General features: G+C 36.0%; 1 long non-coding RNA gene across 1 annotated transcript in view; it reads right to left on the minus strand.

The window, feature by feature from the left end:
- Positions 1–255, minus strand: part of LOC117086325 — an 88,590-nt gene extending 88,335 nt beyond the window's left edge. Inside the window, exon 1 of the long non-coding RNA XR_004438286.1 lies at positions 174–255. This is a non-coding gene — a long non-coding RNA (uncharacterized LOC117086325). The remainder of the gene's footprint in view (positions 1–173) is intronic.
- Between the last annotated feature and the right edge of the window lie 17,992 nt (positions 256–18,247).

Raw genomic sequence — 18,247 nt, forward strand, 5'->3', positions numbered from 1 at the left:
AATTCAAGTTTTCAAGAATAACTGATCTTGGTATTGAATTCAGATGAAGAGGTACTCTAGAGAACATATTACATATTACATTTTAGATGGTCTTGCTGTCCTTATTTCCGGTAGGGTTATTCTGACTACTTTAAGATTCACATTTTACCAGGAATCAAAAGTAGTTACATGACCTTTCCTTTTTGTACTCCCAGTAATGGTTCTCACAGTCTCCTTTCCAGTTAGCTCAAATTGTCCTCCCAGCAGAAACAGGACCTGGAATTGTATAACCAACAGTTTTATTATTCACAGAGTAGAACTGAGACCATCTTCATTAATAATCATTTGATAGCAAAATAAAACTAATATGAATCCAAGTACTCAAGCCTAGCTATGGTTTGAATGTGTCCCCAAATTCCATGTGTCAGAAATTAAATTCCCAAATTTATGTGTTGTTTCTATTTGAAGGTAGGGCCTTTGGGATGTACTTAGTGATAGATGATGTCATAAGAGTAGGGACCCCATGATGAGATTAGTGGCCTTATAAGAAAGGGAGGAGAAATATCAGCCATGTAGTGCTTTCTACCGTGTTATGATAGAGCAAGATGACTTCACCAGATATAGCTCCTCAATCTTAGACTTCCCAGTCTCCAGAAATGTAAGAAATTGCTTTCTTCATAAATTACCTCATCTTAGTATTCTGCTATCTCAACACACAATGGGCTAAGACAAGCCCTACTTGTAAAACAACAAACAAACAAACAAACAAAATTAACTGGCTTAATTGAAAACATAAAAATTCCAGTTAATAGAAAAATACAAACTTGGCATTGTAAGATAGAAACTACAAAAAAACAGGTCTACTTAACTAACTTTGTGATGTAACTTCTTTCCCAGCTAAGTACAGATTGATACATGAAACTGAATGTATTACTCATGAATATTTTGCTGACTATTATAATGTATAGCTATTGATTTAGATCCCATGCAAAAAAAAAAAACAAAAACTCACAGAATAGGTTTGTCTTCAAGACGTAAAATAGTAATAGCTGTATACATTAAACACTCAAAGTTTAATCTGTATCTTTCAGTTTGTACCTCATAATAAGACTTTTTTTTTTTTTTTTTTTGACAGAGTCTTGCCTTGTCACCCAAACTGGAGTGCAGTGGCATGATTTTGGTTCACTGCAACCGCTGCCTCCTGGGTTCCAGTGATTCTCCTGCCTCAGTCTCCTGAGCAGCTACATTACAGGCACCTGCTACTACGCTCAGTTAATTTTTGTATTTTTAATAGAGTAAAATGTATTTTTTTTGTGTGTTTGTGTATTTTTAGTAGGGGTTTCACCATGTTGCCTAGGCTGGTGTCGAACTCTTGACCTCATGATCCACCCGCCTCGCCTTCTCAAAGTGCTGGGATTACAGGTGTGAGCCACCACGCCCGGCCAAGACTTTTATATTAGATGGTGACCATGGATGTTACTGAATTGCAAAACTGAGAAAAGCTATTTAGGAAGATAGAATAATTACTAAAAGGCCTACGTAGTCATGTGCTGGATCACAACATTTTGTTCAACAGTGGATCATATTACGACGGTGGTCTCATAAGATTATAATGTATTTTTTGTGTACTTTTTCTATATTTAGATATGGTTAGATACACAAATACCATTGTGCTATAGTTGCCTACAGTATTTGGTAACATGTACAGATTTGTAACCTAGGAACAATAGGCTATCCCATATAGCCTATGTGCCATAAGAACATCCAAGTTTGTTTAAGTACATTACATTCTATGATGATCTCACAACAATGAAAAGGTGTATGCAATAGGCTGAATCTGTTTGGCTATATAAAAGGGTGAGATTTCTTTCTGTCTGCATTCTCTTTAGTGGAGTGCCCGTGATGTGCATCATATCCTGGTTTCAAGCTTGTTCAATAATAACATTGCTTTTTTTCTCTTCTACCTCTGTAGAGAGGTTTTCAGGGTCGGAATAAGACTTTTTTTTTTTTTTTTTTTTTTTTTGAGACGGAGTCTTACTCTGTCGCCCAGGGTGGAGGGCAGTGGCCGGGTCTCAGCTCACTGCAAGCTCCGCCTCCCGGGTTCACGCCATTCTCCTGCCTCAGCCTCAACAAAATCTAAGTTGCTTTAGGATAACAAAGGTAGCTTTCTGATGTTCACACCATCCCTGATATTGGGAAGTTAGATATTTCTTTTATATTCTACTCAAAAACATTTGTAAATCTAAAAACCTACTATACAGTGAATACCTTATGCTCTATGAACATAAATATGAATATGAAACAATTTTTATTTTTGAATATAGTTCTCAAAGCCAAAACGTAATTTTTCCTTTATTAAAGGATTTTAAAATTACTAAAATGTACTAGCAGTATGCTTCCCATTTTCAACAAATTAAATTATGGAAGGACATAGTTGATTGTAAACTTGGAAAAAGATTTCTTTTGAATTGAAATATATATTCTGATATAATATTGTTATATTTAAAACCTTATAACCAAACTAATCTCTCATTAAAAATCCAATAGAAAAAAATTGAATAAAAGTAAGACATAACTAATAAGAATAATAGTGGATAATGGATAACATTGTCAACAAACATTGATTTAAAAGAAACATTCTTATCTGTATATTATCTACTAAAATGTACTTTGTGTATACAGCAATAAGTTAGGTCTTATGATGTGTTTTTAAATTAGATTTCATTCCTCTTTTATTTATTCAAAATAAAGTAGCCCCACAATCTCTAGGTCTCTTTTTATAAATCCCATCTATCTCATGTATTTTCATGGTATGCTCTGAAGAAAAGACTGAAAGGAAAATATATGCCAGAAACCATTTGGTAGATTATATATTTGACTTAGATATGTGTATGAATAATATTTCCAATGAATTTCAATGTATTATAAGTTCAGAGAAAAGTGTTAGAATTTTAAAAATAAATAGCCTCTGGTCTCAACATAATTTCTATAAGCTTGTGCTTCTTTTCCACTTTGTTTTAGTTCTTTCCTTGATGTTTCCAGATTTGGCAAGTAACTCAATTTTCTGTGCATTTTTCACTTTTGTCTAATAAGTATTTTCTGCTCCTCTTGAAGCAAAAAATCTTCTGCTAAATCTTTTCTTCATTCGTTCATTCATGTATTTATTTTCAAGCTATTAATAATATATTTTAAATGCATATTATATACTCCATGCTTTCCTATGCACTTTCACATCTCTACTTGGGTATGTAATTTGCACTCCAAGTAATTTCCTAGCATTTTCCACTGTTACACAAATAATTCGTGCTCACTTCTTCCTGAGGACATTCTGCCATTCCTTTTCTTCCTAAAATGAATTTATCCCTTTTCCTTACCAACCCAATTTTCATAAATTCTTAGCTTGATTCATTCAAATTCTCCCTATAAAAGCTTTATCAAAATCTCCAGACTTGCCATATCCTGTACTTTATGCTTTCACACCAACTTATAATTTTCTCAAACATCATTTATTAGTATGTTAATAAATTAATTAGGTAGACAGAAACAAACTTTGATTTCTGTCTCTCCTTTTAGATTCCAAGCTCAAAAAGGACTTCTTTGGCTTTTTCATAGTTGTTAACATAGCGACATGCTTAGCACCTTGCATATTGTTGATAATCACTAAATGTACGACAAATAAGCAAATGAATATAATTATTTATATATGTCATATATATGTTCATGTTGTATATAAACATATTTTTATGTTACATATAACATATTTATACATTAATTATATATAAATTATACACACACAGAAACACACACACACACACACATATTAATTTAAAAGGGAATGTGACCATAGGATGAAAAAGAAAGTCTTCAACTCTGAGCAATTAAGGGGGCACCTTCTAAGTATATGGCTGAATCTAAACACAGTAATTGCTTTATTTTCTGAATTAAATATTTATTTTGCTAAGTAAACTATTTGATAGTTTTAACAAATCGATGAAGTCAAAATATTTAAAGACAATTTTAATGCAGGCAGGATCTAATACGATAAAAGCTTTTCTTTCCTTACTGGGAATACTTGGGTCAACGATAGAAATAGATTTTTCACCCTACAAAACCACTGTTTTAAATTTCTAGATAAGAAATAAGTGTAATGTACCCATCAGGTAATTCACAAATGCCAAAATCACTGAGTTGGGTAAAATGCTTAAGCTCAATTTCTGTCAATTTTCATTTTAGGTAAGGGAAAATAACCCGCTTCCCTGAAAAGGACAGCATTTTACAAACGTCTTGGAAATGATTGATAAAATAGTGATAATTTACTTTCCTGAACATCCCTGGTGCATCATGAAGTGGATTGAAAGAGTCAAAATCTGATAATTGGTTGGTGTTCATCTGGGATTTTGTGCCCACTAATGCCCTCCTGCCTTCTAACCTGTGACATCCCCAAATTTTCACATTTTGAAAGAACTTGGTTTGTTCTCTCTTGGTTGTATTACTTTGCCAAATGAGAATAAACAAAAGGGTTAACAATATAAGAAATAATATCTAATATATGTGTAGATAACAAACATACATTTAGAAAAAGTGGAATTATTACTAATCTTAAGAGCATGTTGAAGACAGCCAAATTCATGGAAGTGGTCAGTAGCTGAACCCATTTGCTTTATTAAGAGATGTTCTCTTCTTTCCCCTTTCTTAATGTTTCTGTTTCAGTTGTTTGTTCAATATTTTGTTGGCAGATTCATCTTCATTCCTCTTTTTTTTTTTTTTTTTTATTCTTTTTTGAGAAGGAGTCTCACTCTGTTGCCCAGGCTGGAGCGCAGTGGTTCTATCTCAACACATTGCAACCTCTGCCTCCTGCGTTAAAGCAATTCTCCTGCCTCAGGCTCCCAAGTAGCTGGGACTATAGGCACGCACCACCACACCTGGCTAATTTTTGTATTTTTAGTAGAGATGGGGTTGCACCATGTTGGCCAGGCTGGTTTCAAACTCCTGACCTCAGGTAATTCACCTGCCTCGGCCTCGTTCCCAAAGTGCTGGGATTACAGACGTGAGCCACCGTGCCCGGCCCATTCTCCTTTTAAATACAAATATTTTATTATCTTATTATTTCTTCTTTCCTTTTAAAGATTTTCTCTAGAAAGTGTTAACCATCTCTGTATTTTGAACCTTTATACTTTATCACTAATTTGTACCTCCAAAAATGATCTCCCTGTTGATTCTTAACGTTAGACATTTAACTGACTCATAGATACCTCTTCTTGGACATTTTATAGTAGATCAAATTCATTATAGTAGATCAAACTCAGTGATTTCTAATCAAGAATAGGGATTTTTAAGGCAGAAATAAAGTTAGGAAGTTATCTCTACTTTGGTACTTTGACATTTTGGACAGATAATTCTTTGTTGTGGGAACCTTACCTAAGCATTGTAGAATATTTAGCATATTTATCAGTGTATTAGCATTGGCTACAATTTAGCCAATATACTTGGCCTCTACCTGCTACATTCTACTAGTGCTCTTCCCTGACTTGCAATAATCAAAAATGTCTCTAGATACTGCCAAATGTCCCTCATGCATGAAAATCACCCTTAGGCAGGAATCCCTGATCATGATGACATAGAAGTTTCTGCAGAAAGTAATACAAATAGAGATGAAGTAACAAAATTAAGAGGCATTTTGGAAGAAGACTCAGTGAGGTTAAAGATGGCATATATATGCAATTAGAAATAAGGAAGAATCTCAAGTTGTTTTCCAGGTTGGTTGTTAAAAATTTCCTGAAATTTCTTATATTTTTAAGTTTTTGTCTTCTATGCTTCTCTTCATACTATTTCCTTTATATAGATTTGTTTCCCCTTCCTGTATATTAATAAAGTTCTATTTATGTTTAAGGCCTAAATGATCTATCAGTCATCATCATTGTGACTACTTCCCCAGCCTGAAACTCTAACATAGAACATTTTGTTTGTTAAGCCGTTAGATATTATTTATTGCGATGTTTATTCCCCATGTCTTTAAAGATAGTTGTGTCACCTTATACATTCTTTCACAACATATCACACTGTATGGCATGTAATAAGTCCTTAAAAATGGTGAGTGATTTACTTAGTAATAAGATACAAGAGAGTAACTTTTTTTTCAGAATGCGCAGTTATCATCACATGTATTTGACATACATTAACATTAATATTAATTTTGAAATAATATGCTGACGGCAGTCTCCATGTATTTTTTTAAACATTCTTTGAATAGACAAAGTAAAATATAGATGTAAATTATATTTTTTATCACAAAGTATTTGATATACAAAATAGTTATACTTTTATGTATGGAAACTAGAAGTTTATCAAGTAACTCAATTAAACACAATGGATGGTCAAAAATGGCTTTGAGGAAGGTAAGTGATTCTGTAAGAGAAAGAAATCCTGTTGTATCTGGAATTGGGGGGTTCTTGGTCTCGCTGACTTCAAGAATGAAGCCGTGGACCCTGGAGGTGAGTGCTACAGTTCTTAAAGATGGTGTGTCTGGAGTTTGTTCCTTCAGAGATCATTCAGATGTGTCTTCTTTCTAGTGGGTTCATGGTCTCGCTGACAGGAATGAAGCTGCAGACCTTGGAGGTGAGTGTTACAGCTCATGAAGGGTAGGAGGACTCAAAGAATGAGCAGCAGCAATATTTATTGCAAAGAGCAAAAGAACGAAGCTTCCATAGTATAGAAGGGAACCAGAACGTGTTGCCGCTGTCTGGCTCGGGCAGCTCGCTTTTATTCCCCTATCCCGTCCCACCAACATCCTGCTGATTGGTCCATTTTACAGAGAGCTATCCATCCATTTTGACAGAGTGCCGATTGCTGCCTTTACAATCACTGAGCTAGACACAGAGTGCTAGACAGAAAAGTTCTCCAAGTCCCCTCCCCCCCCAGGTTAGCTACATACAGAGTACTGATTGGTGTATTTACAAACCTTGAGCTATACCCAGAGTACTGATTGGTGTATTCATAAACCCTAAGCAAGACACAGAGTGCTGATTGGTGCATTTACAATCCCTTAACTAGACAGAAAAGTTCTCCAAGTCCCACTAGATTAGCTAGACACAGAGCACTGATTGTTGTATTCACAAACTCCCAGCTAGACACAGAGTGCTGATGGGTGTGTCCACAATTCCTTAGCTAGACACAAGGGTTCTCCAAGCTAACCCACTAGGTTAGCTAGATACTAACTACTAAGATAACTGATTGGTGTATATTACAGTCCCTCACTGCCCTGGGGCTGGCTTGGAGTGTGCGTCCCACTGAGCCCGTGCCCATGCTCCCCGGAACTCGTGCTGGCCTGGAAGTCCCAGTGCCGGTTCCCACCAGCGCCTCTCCCTCCACACCTCCCCAGCAAGCAGAAGGAACTGGCACTGGCCACGGCCGCTCAGAGAGGGGCTCCCACAGTGCAGTGGCGGGCTGAAGGGCTCCTCAAGCTAGCCAGAGTGCATGCGGAGGCTGAGGAGGCCCCAAGAGTGATGGCTGCTAGCACATTGTGATCTCTCACTGTTTGACATGAATTAATATCATTTTCTTAAAGTTACCTGTTAGATCAGAGAACATGCTTAGACTCAAAGAAGATTAAAATATTAGGAGAGTCTGTTTTAAGTCTAAAATTTCAATCTATAAATATTCTTTTCAATTGTCTAGAAAATATATGAGTGATTATAATTATACTTCAAAAACGTCTCTATGAAATTAAGTTCAAAATTTTAATAAAAGTGTTATACTCAGAATAAAGAATTAAAATGAACTTTGAGAGCCAATGTATTTCAAAGTAGCTGTTAGAAAATTTTGTATGTATGTGTCTGAATCAAGTAAATTGTGTTGCTTCTATCTCTCAAACACTATCCCTGCTAGGTTGTTGTAAATTATTTCACTAAGATTGAACTTCTTTAATCAAAAAAAAAAAAATGCTTTTCACTTGTAGGAGAGTACAATGGTATTTTGAAGTTGTATAATTTATTCTAAGAGAGTCTAAATTTTTAGTTTAATAACTCTTGCATTTTTAAAATTTAAAACACAAATAAAATGTGATTTTTATTGTGCCATCAAACAATTCTGGATTATCAATATATATCAAGTGGTAGAAGATTTTACATTGTTTGAATACCAAAATTAACAAGAAAAATAAAAATATGAATATTTAGATGTCTATTTTGTTTGCAAGATCTCAAAACAAACTAACTTGGACATTTATACAGAATTGGAAAAATGAAATGATATAATGATTTTTTTGTAGGAAAAAAGCCTTCTATTTGCTACTCAGACACATTATTTAAAATAATTAGATAATTGAAAATGAAACAGTATATATTTGCATTAATGGTTAAAAATAATTTTCTCTTGCCAGTTAAGCAGAACTTTATTTCCCATTATGCAAATGTAGTTTTTGTTTTCTGTACTCTATTCATCTGCCTCCACATAAAACTCACTAGGTAAAGTTCAACATACAGATTTTAAAATCAGTCATAATTTTTTTTTATTATTATACTTTAAGTTCTAGGGTACATGTGCATAACGTGCAGGTTTGTTACATAGGTATACTTGTGCCATGTTGGTGTGCTGCAACCATCAACTCGTCAGCACCCATCAATTCGTCATTTATATCAGGTATAACTCCCAATGCAATCCCTCCCCCTACCCCCCTCGCCATGATAGGCCCCAGTGTGTGATGTTCCCTTTCCCGAGTCCAGGTGATCTCATTGTTCAGTTCCCACCTATGAGTGAGAACATGCAGTGTTTGGTTTTCTGTTCTTGTGATAGTTTGCTAAGAATGATGGTTTCCAGCTGCATCCATGTCATAATATTTTTATCTCTGCTATGGCAAATCTAAAAGCTGCCTTGCCTTATAATCACCCTCTTCTACTTTTTACATTTCACTTTACCACATATTTGATATTTGTCATCTCGAAACTACCGGGAGTCACCAGTTGACAGTTTCTTTTTAATTAAGATTGCAGTGTTTATTGTTTGATTTAAGTCTGAATTTCTTCTTTAGTAATTAACACTTGCAAGGGAAAGCAAGTTTCATATCTGTTGAAGCAGCCATTTTCTCAGTTTTGTACCAAGGGTTATATATTTAAAATGAAAATTACATGAGGTTTTTTTTAAATTTTTTTATTTTTATTTTTTCTAGAGAAAGTTCCCATACTAAAAAAAAAAAAAAAAAAAAAAAAAAGATAAAGTTTATGCTACGTGAAATTTAACCTCTTTTGTTAATCACACTTAAATGAATGAGACATGCAATAACAATTTCACAAAATTGGTTGTTGTATACTTTTTAGTGATCCCAAGTTTTCACTAAATGTTAACTTTTCAGGATTGATAGCTAGAACTTTGACTCTTTCTCACTCATAAATCAATAGCACCTTATTTGTTGATATTTGGCTAAAATATTACTATGATGATAAAAATAATATTGTTGATTATATAATAAATTGCATTTAAAATAATCGTTTATGGGGGCAATACTCAGCACTTGATATTTATATTATTAAAAGTATAGATAAATTCATCTAAAAACCTCTGTACTGGGACATCACTCAATGTCCAAAACATTATAGTAGGCACTTTAAGTAATATATTATACATTTGATCCATTTGTGAGTTATTATTAGTGACTTTATAAAAATCCCATTTAGTAAGACCTAGTGTGTTGAAAGAACAAGATTTCAAAAATACTTTCAGACAGAATCAATTTCAGTGGCATATGATCTGTGCAGTCACATGGGGTCCCACACTCAGAAGAGCTTTGTGTCTGAACTTACAATTCACTCCAAATATATATATATATATATATATATAATATATATATATATATTCTCTAGGCTTCTTTAATTCTTCATATGGGTTTGATTTTTAAAATACATTATGTCGGCCGGGTGTGGTGGCTCAAGCGTGTAATCCCAGCACTTTGGGAGGCCAAGACGGGCGGATCACGAGGTCAGGAGATCGAGACCATCCTGGCTAACACGTTGAAACTCCGTCTCTACTAAAAAATACAAAAAAAAAAAAAAAACTAGCTGGGCGAGGTGGCGGGCGCCTGTAGTCCCAGCTACCTGGGAGGCTGAGGCAGGAGAATGGCGTAAACCTGGGAGGCGGAGCTTGCAGTGAGCTGAGATCCGGCCACTGCACTCCAGCCCGGGCGACAGAGCAAGACTCCATCTCAGAAAAAAAAAAAAAAACATTATGTCTCCTAGATCTTGAAATAGCTTTAAAAATAAAATCTGGGTTTTGAAAAATTGTGGACAATGATTTCAAAGAACAGATTTTCCTTGGGATGTGTGTGTGTGTGTGTGTGTGTGTGTGTGTGTGTGTATTTACTCTGTTAAAATAAAATAAACAATTTCTTTCCACCATAGGAAAGGTGGGCAAAAGCATGACTTGGGGCCAAATCCAACTATGCCAATCCATTTACCTATTGTTTACAGCAGGGATGAGTAGTTGTAACAAAGACCATGTGGTCTGCAAAGCCTAAAATATTTATTATCTGGTCACAGAATAAGTGTTCTGACCCTGATTCCTCCATTAGAGCATAATAAATATTCTTTTTTGTGTATAGGTGAATACTGAGTGGGAATTTTATGTATTGCATGACACTGACAAAACAGGGAGAAGTCAGCCATGCGACTTACAAGAACATTAACACTTTATATTTGGGTTAATCAGTGGCCCCTGAAAACTCATGACCACCCAGAACCTGTGAATGTAACCTTATTTGGAAATAGGATTATTATAGATGTAATCAAGTTCATATATAGTCATATTAAACTGGTGCAGCCACAAAATCCATTATTGAACTTAGGACATTGTATACTGGATAATGTCCTTTCCCTAACAAGGGAGAAATTTGGACATAGGCACATACACAGATGAAAGATGATGTGAGTATACAGAGAAGGAAGATGATGTGAAGAGAAGAAGACATGAAGACACAAGGGAGAAGACCATGTGATAAAGAAAGTAGAGATTTCAGTGCCAGGTCTACAAAACAAGGAATGCTGAAATTTCACAGCAGACACCAGAAGGTAGAAGATCAAGGAGGCATTCATTCCCTGGGCCTTTGGGGAGATCATGGTCCCACAGAAAGCTGGATTTTGGACTTGTAGCCTCCAGAACTGTGAGAGAATATGTTTCTGTGAATTTTGGTCACCCTATTGTGGCACGTTGTTATGACAAGCCCTAGCAAAAGAACAGCATTTTAAATAATTTTGATGAATTGTTTAAATATACTAAAGCTATTAAACATTTTCTAACATTTTCTTGATTTATAGTAGAAGACTTATAGTTATTAGTATTATAGCAGAAGTCTTATACTCTAAATAGGCTTTTACCATATGAAAATTTTACAAAATACATAAATACTTTACTTCCTTTTGATAAAATAAATTGTATTGCCTTTTAATTATAAATTATGACTTAATGGTTCAACATATTCTTCAAAGATAAGGTAGGTTATATGACGATTTATCTTAATATTCATTTAATAAAAGATCAATCATTATTATGATTCTTAAGAGCATACAAATTAAAGTTATGATGGAAAGTGTAGCTTAATTTCTTCTTGTTATTACTTATCTCTGTTATTTTTATAACCATTAAATCATGTAAAGCAATTATTGCCAATCATTACAGCCCAAGAGCAATAACTGTTTTATTTCTTAATTAAATACTTATTTAGAGCACTTCATTTCAAGTGTTACCAAATACTTACTAATTTCTTCCTAGGAATAAACTTATTTGTAATTCGGGAGGGCAGCCTGGATATCTAAACTACTGGGGATTTTGAAAAAAACAATTTTGTCAAAATTACATAATTAAAGAAAAACATGAAAGCATGGGTAGCTATGAGTGACTTAGTACCCTTTTTTTGTAGCAATTTATTATCTTTACTTACTCATAAGTTTTCCTGGCACATTCCAGGATGCTCCACATATTTTAGTGCTATTAGATACCACTGAACTTGTGCTGCCACATTATCATGGGTAATTTGTAGATCCAAGTGCTGTTTTCAGAACCCCAAACAACATTTATTAAATTTGCTAAGTAATTATATTTACTCATGATAATTTCAATTCCACAGTGAGAGTCAGCACAGGTGTGACTAGCAGTTATATTTCTTCATGCACAGAGCCCCTGCTGTACATAAAACATCCAGTAGTAATTTTCTTTAATTCACTTAATTGCTTGGGGCAGCCTGAGCCACTCTCTTCCCCTAATTTGATGCTTTCCATTGTGTTTCATAGAAAATCCAATAGTCTGAAGTGGGGCCACTTATAACTACAAGAACTGAAATACAAGCACACTTGTGTCTAATATAGTTTTGAAGTCAACCCTGTAGTATTTACATGGGTGTCTATGTAATACAAACAATTTGAGAAACTCTAATAGCCCAGAAGCAGAGAGAGCGAAACAGGGAAAGGAAATAAATGCAAAGTAAGACAGATGATTGCTGTTATTAAAAATATTATGAAGTTTACTTCTAATGTAATGATACTAAAATCCAAAGCAATCTTGTGACAATTCTCTTTTTTATTGTTTCAGGATTTAAAATTATATTCATGTGTTTTCCAAAGATGCGTTATCAATGTACGTTCAAGTGTTATTGAACTTCTTGGAGTACATCAAACATATTGTGTGTGTGTGTGTGTGTGTGTGTGTGTGTGTGTTTCTACTGGCCTTACCTGTGCACATTCTGCTTCATCTAACTAACGTGCAAGGTACCAGATTTATTTTGTGCTTTTAGGTCCACTCAATTTTTGTTGCACATGTTTTAAACAAATGAACAATTTGATGGATGAATAGTGCTTTTAGTACCTTTAAAATGCTAAATGATGATCACTAAAAGCTCTTGCAATGTAATATTTTAGCTTTTCAGCATCACAATTAAATAATAATTAGTTAATGAGTTCAGTTCATTGCACTTGTGCAGTACATAAAAAGGTAAACTAATGTTTTAAAGTGTTTAAAGAAACAGAACTCTTCATATACTCTGAAAAAATGTCATTCAATGAAACATAATTGAAGAAGCAGTTTGCTTCCGGAAAGCTCAATTACCATAGAAAGCAGAATGCTATTACTGAAGAAACAGTTTTCCCTAGAACAAAGAAAATGGCTATACAATTTGAAATCTAACTTGCACCTGCGTGAGTGAGAGAGAGCTTTTGATTCCATAAATCTCTGTCACTCTTAGAAATATTGTGGATATTGTGTACAATTTGAGGAAAGCAACACTGGCTAATGTAAATGAAAGACACCTGTTTAATAAAATCGTTTTTGTTCAATTTATGTTTTTAACTATGATATTTAGATGATGGGCCTGAATTTATCAGGAAGCCGTGCATGCCTAGAGGAATGTCAAAACATACTGCCTCTATAACATTATTGGAGTAGCTGAAAAATTACTCTGGTCCAACAAAAGAGATGCTCTTCTATTAATTTAAATGTTTTTTTTTTTCTTAAGATTATGAAGATTTAATCCATTGACAACCGACTTAAATAGAAAAACTTCTTGCCCAGAAAAATACATAAACATCACAAAATCTCCATGTTAGTTGGGGAGGAGGCACATATTTCCTAAAGCTGTCCTTGAGAATTGACAGATTCTAGGAAAAGACGCCTTATTCAAGTAGCTACCCCATTAACAAAGCTATTTGTCAGTGTGTCTCTAGCACACTGTTACCTCATATACAGATTTTACTCTGTGGGCTCAGAAAATCATACTCCAGCCGGGCGCGGTGGCTCAAGCCTGTAATCCCAGCACTTTGGGAGGCTGAGACGGGCGGATCACGAGGTCAGGAGATCGAGACCATCCTGGCTAACACGGTGAAACCCCGTCTCTACTAAAAATTACAAAAAAACTAGCCGGGCGAGGTGGCGGGCGCCTGTAGTCCCAGCTACTCGGGAGGCTGAGGCGGGAGAATGGCGTAAACCCGGGAGGCGGAGCTTGCAGTGAGCTGAGATCCGGCCACTGCACTCCAGCCTGGGCGACAGAGCGAGACTCCGTCTCAAAAAAAAAAAAAAAAGAAAATCATACTCCAAAGTATGGCACTTGGGCGTGCTAAGTACTTTGAAATAAAGGAAATGGAAGCCTCAGAAGCAAAGTCTCTCTGACCTTCTCCTGTACTCCTGTCTCCTGCTGCCTTTCTCTCCCTGAAGTGAGTCATACAAACCAAGGTTTGTCTTCCTCAAGCAGCTTATATAAGCTAGAACTACCCTCCCCCTTAAAAAACAAGCTGTAAAACCTGGACAAGCCACACTCACCCTTCTCCTTTGACCACCCTTATTTCCTCCAGGTTTGTTGCCCGAAGTATGGAGCAAGAGGTGTATTGCCTCATATTTGGAAGAAATGAATGTTACACAGAGAGAGCAAGAAGTTTCTGAACAAACAAATCTTGCAGGTACTGTTCAATTGTTACTAAATTAATAAATCTAACGTTCTATTACCACTAGAAAATACCCTTTTGTCGAATTAAATTTTTTACATGGCTACCCATTTTTCATCTAACTTAAGCATAAAACAACACTTTTCCCTGTGTCCTTGGGCCTTCATTTCTGAAATCTCACATGCCACATAAATATTTGATTAAATAAATTTGTTATGCTTTTCTCTTGTTAATCTCTTTTGTTATAGGAGTGTTGGCTTTGACACCTATGATGGGTGAGGAAAGGTATCACATGTTTTCACCCTTTCAACTCTTCTTAAGCCTTCAAAATCATCCACTGCTTATATAGTTTCTTTTGATATGGTTAGCATATGGTTATAACAAAACTCTTTCTATTCCCAATTGGCACTGAAAACAACAACAACAATAAATATATTCTATCAAATATTTTAACAATAGTATTTGATATTTTACAATAAATTTTCTTCTAGATATGATACACTTTAATTATACATTATTTCATTGTTTCATATTTAGGAACTTTTTGTAAATAATTATGTAAATCTCTGATTATTCTCTTAGTGCATATTCTTAGTTCTGAAATTACTTTGTCAAAAAGTGTGAATGTGATAAAATTATTGAAACACATTAAGTTGCTCTCTACAAAATCATAACAATTTATATTCTTACCAATGTTGACAAAAAGAGCCAAAATCTGTAAAATAGTTGAAGAGATTGATTCTTAGCCAAGTATGAGTGAGCAATGGCCTATAGCACAGCCCTCAAGAGATCCTAAGAAAATGTGCCTGTGGTTGTTGGGACACAAATTGGGTTTAAAAGACATCAATGAATACATGTAGGATGCACATTGATTCACTCCAGAAAGGCATGACAACTGGCTTCCAGGTCACAGTTGGAGTCAAAGACTTTCTGATTGGCAATTGGGAGGAAGAGTTTAATTATTATATAAAGACTTAGAATCAATGGAAAGGAATTGTCTGGGTTGAGGTAAAGGGTTGCAGAGACCAAGGTTTTATGATGCAGACAAAGCCTCCAGGTAGCGCGCTTCAGAGAAAAGATTGTAAATGTTTCTTATCAGACTCGGAGTCTGTTCTATCAGTAATTCCAAAAGAGAGGTAGGTATAATGAGACATGACTGGCTTCCCATTCCCATCATGGCCTCAACTAGTTTTTCAGGTTAGCTTTGGAATGCCCTTGACTGAGAGAAGGGGGTCTATTCAGATGGCTGAGGGGCTTTAGAACTTTACTTCTGGTTTATACCAGTGATTTGAGACTCTTAGGGCTCAGGATACATCTGAGCCCAACTCTCATATGACTGTTGGAGAGCAGAATGTGCCACTGCAAAGTAGATTCGTTTGGTAAATTTTCAGCTGGTTATCCTGAGAAAACTGTGAACAAAGGAGTAGCTCTGAAAATTGTCCTTTTGTAATCTATAAAGAAAATCTACTGAAGAAAATAAAACTATTTTATGCTGTACTAGTTTGTTTTTACAGTGCTATAAAGAACTGCCTGATATTGGGTTATTTATAAAGAAGAGAGTTTCAATTGACTCACAGTTCTGCATGCTTGGGGAGGCCTCAGGAAACTTACAGTCATGGTGGAAGGCGAAGGAGAAGCAAGCACCTTCTTCTTCACAAGGGGTTAGAAAAAGTGACAGCAAGGGGGAAACTGTCACATACTTTTAAACCATCAGATCTCATGAGAACTCCCTCACTATCACGAGAACTGCATGGGGGAAACCTCACCATGATTCAATCACCTCCAGCCAGGTCCCTCCCTCAACATGTGGGGATTACAATTCAAGATGAGATTTGGGTTGGGATGCAGACCTGAACGATATCATACCCCAAAATATGTTTACTTGGCATACATGGAGAAGGCCATTCAGAGAGTCAGCAAACAGATGTAGCCTTACAAAGCTGTCTTTTATGGCAGAGATTGGCATCTGTGGACAATCTGCATTGATACAGCCAGGGCTTCCCTTTCCTGGATCTAGCAAAGAGTAACTGAGAGTCTGACAGCTTTAAAGACCTGAAAGAAATATATACCATCTATTCTATCTGAGGGCAGCTACGTGCAAGGTTTCATTTACATTACAAGGTCACTTTTCCTAGCCAAGCCTCCACTTCTCTTCCATTCATAACCTGCCTTGCTACTATAATCTGCTTTACCACTACAACCTGTTTTTGCCTGGGCTCTGAGTCCCCATTCTATCTGTAACCTCAAGCTGGTGTATAAGCTTCTGGGGGTTTGGGTAATCACTCTGGATCTCTCCAGGCGCACCTTAATAAATAAGATGGCCTTTCTCTTATTAATCTTTCTTTGGTGAGTTGAATTTTCAGTGAATCTTCCAAGGGTGAAAGGGGAGTTTTCTCTTTGCCTCTTCACTGCTTTAGTAAAAGTACCTAATACAGATGTCTAATAGCTCCTCTGAGACAATTTTATGACCTGAGAGATTTTTGATCTGCAGAACAAGACAACATTTATTTACCATACATCTCCACCCCTCACCCTTATAACTTGTCTTTACCACCCTTCAGAAACCCCAAGCCTCAATATTTTTCTATAGCTCAAAATGCTATATAAGCATCAATCATCTGGTTTTTCATTTAATCTCATATTTCTTTTGGACTCCTCTGCATGTACATAGTTAACTATAGTTTTTTTCTTGGTAATCAGTTTTATGATCGTTTAATTTTTAGTCTTTTGAAATAATCTAGGAAGGTAAAGGGAAGCCACTTTTTCCTCACTGGTAATGCAAAGTCCATTTCAATATATCATCAATAACTCAAAAACATAAAGTTTATCCATTGAAAAAACAATAAAAAATAACATTTATTGTGATCATCCTATGAAAGATATTTCCCATGTGGAAATGAAACAGCCGGTTGAAAGGGGTTATCGGCAAACCCCCAACCAGCCTGCACACTGGGATTGGTGTGCACTGTGGTAGAGTCTCGGGAAGTTTGAACCATTTGCAGCAGGGAGGAGCCTGGCTCCTCCTCTTCCTAGGCAGAACCTGGCATTCAATCTGCGAGGTAGGAAGTGAACAGCAGGGACTCTGGGTTTGTGGAGGGTCCCCTTTTCCCTTTTTTCCCAATAAATGCCATTTTCCTCACCCTTCAAATTGTCTGCAACACTAATTTTTCATGGCCATGTGACAAGGATCCCATCTTTAACTGAACCAAGGAGAGAGTCCTGTAAACAGAGATCCTTAATCACAAAACAGATAATAAGTCAAGTGCAGTGGCTCATGCCTATAATCCCAGCGCTTTGGGAGGCCAATGCTGGTGGTCTGCTGGAGTTCAGGAGTTCCAGATCAGTCTGGGCAACATGGTGAGACCCCATCTCTCCAAAAAATACAAAAATTATCAGGCATGGTGGCACACACCTGTAGTCCAAGATACTTGGAAGGCTAAGGTGGGAGCACGGCTTGAGCCCAGGAGGTGGAGGTTGCAGGGAGCCAAAATCTCTCCCCTGCACTCCCGCCTGGGTGACAGAGTGAAACTCTATCTCAAAACAACAAAAACAAATCCACAGGCAATAGATTTTTTAACAACTACAGGGTCAATGAAAAATCAATTTGATATGACTACTTTTTTGATAACTATTTTCAAACAAAAAATTGCACTGGATACAGTTAAATAGGCAAGGAATAATTCATTCAAAGTCATTGCAGCAGGTGATAGAGGCCAGAACTCCTCTGAACTCAACTCAGATGAAACAAGAAGTGGGAGAGTTTTTATGTACTAGGGTGAGCCAGTGAAAACATCTTGCAAGATGTTAGAAGGGAGGCTGATCTGTGGGATGTATGGAGCACATTTAGTTATTCCTGA

The sequence above is a fragment of the Trachypithecus francoisi genome, unplaced genomic scaffold (genome assembly GCF_009764315.1).
Source record: "Trachypithecus francoisi isolate TF-2019V2 unplaced genomic scaffold, Tfra_2.0 Lachesis_group1, whole genome shotgun sequence".
NCBI lineage: Eukaryota > Metazoa > Chordata > Mammalia > Primates > Cercopithecidae > Trachypithecus > Trachypithecus francoisi.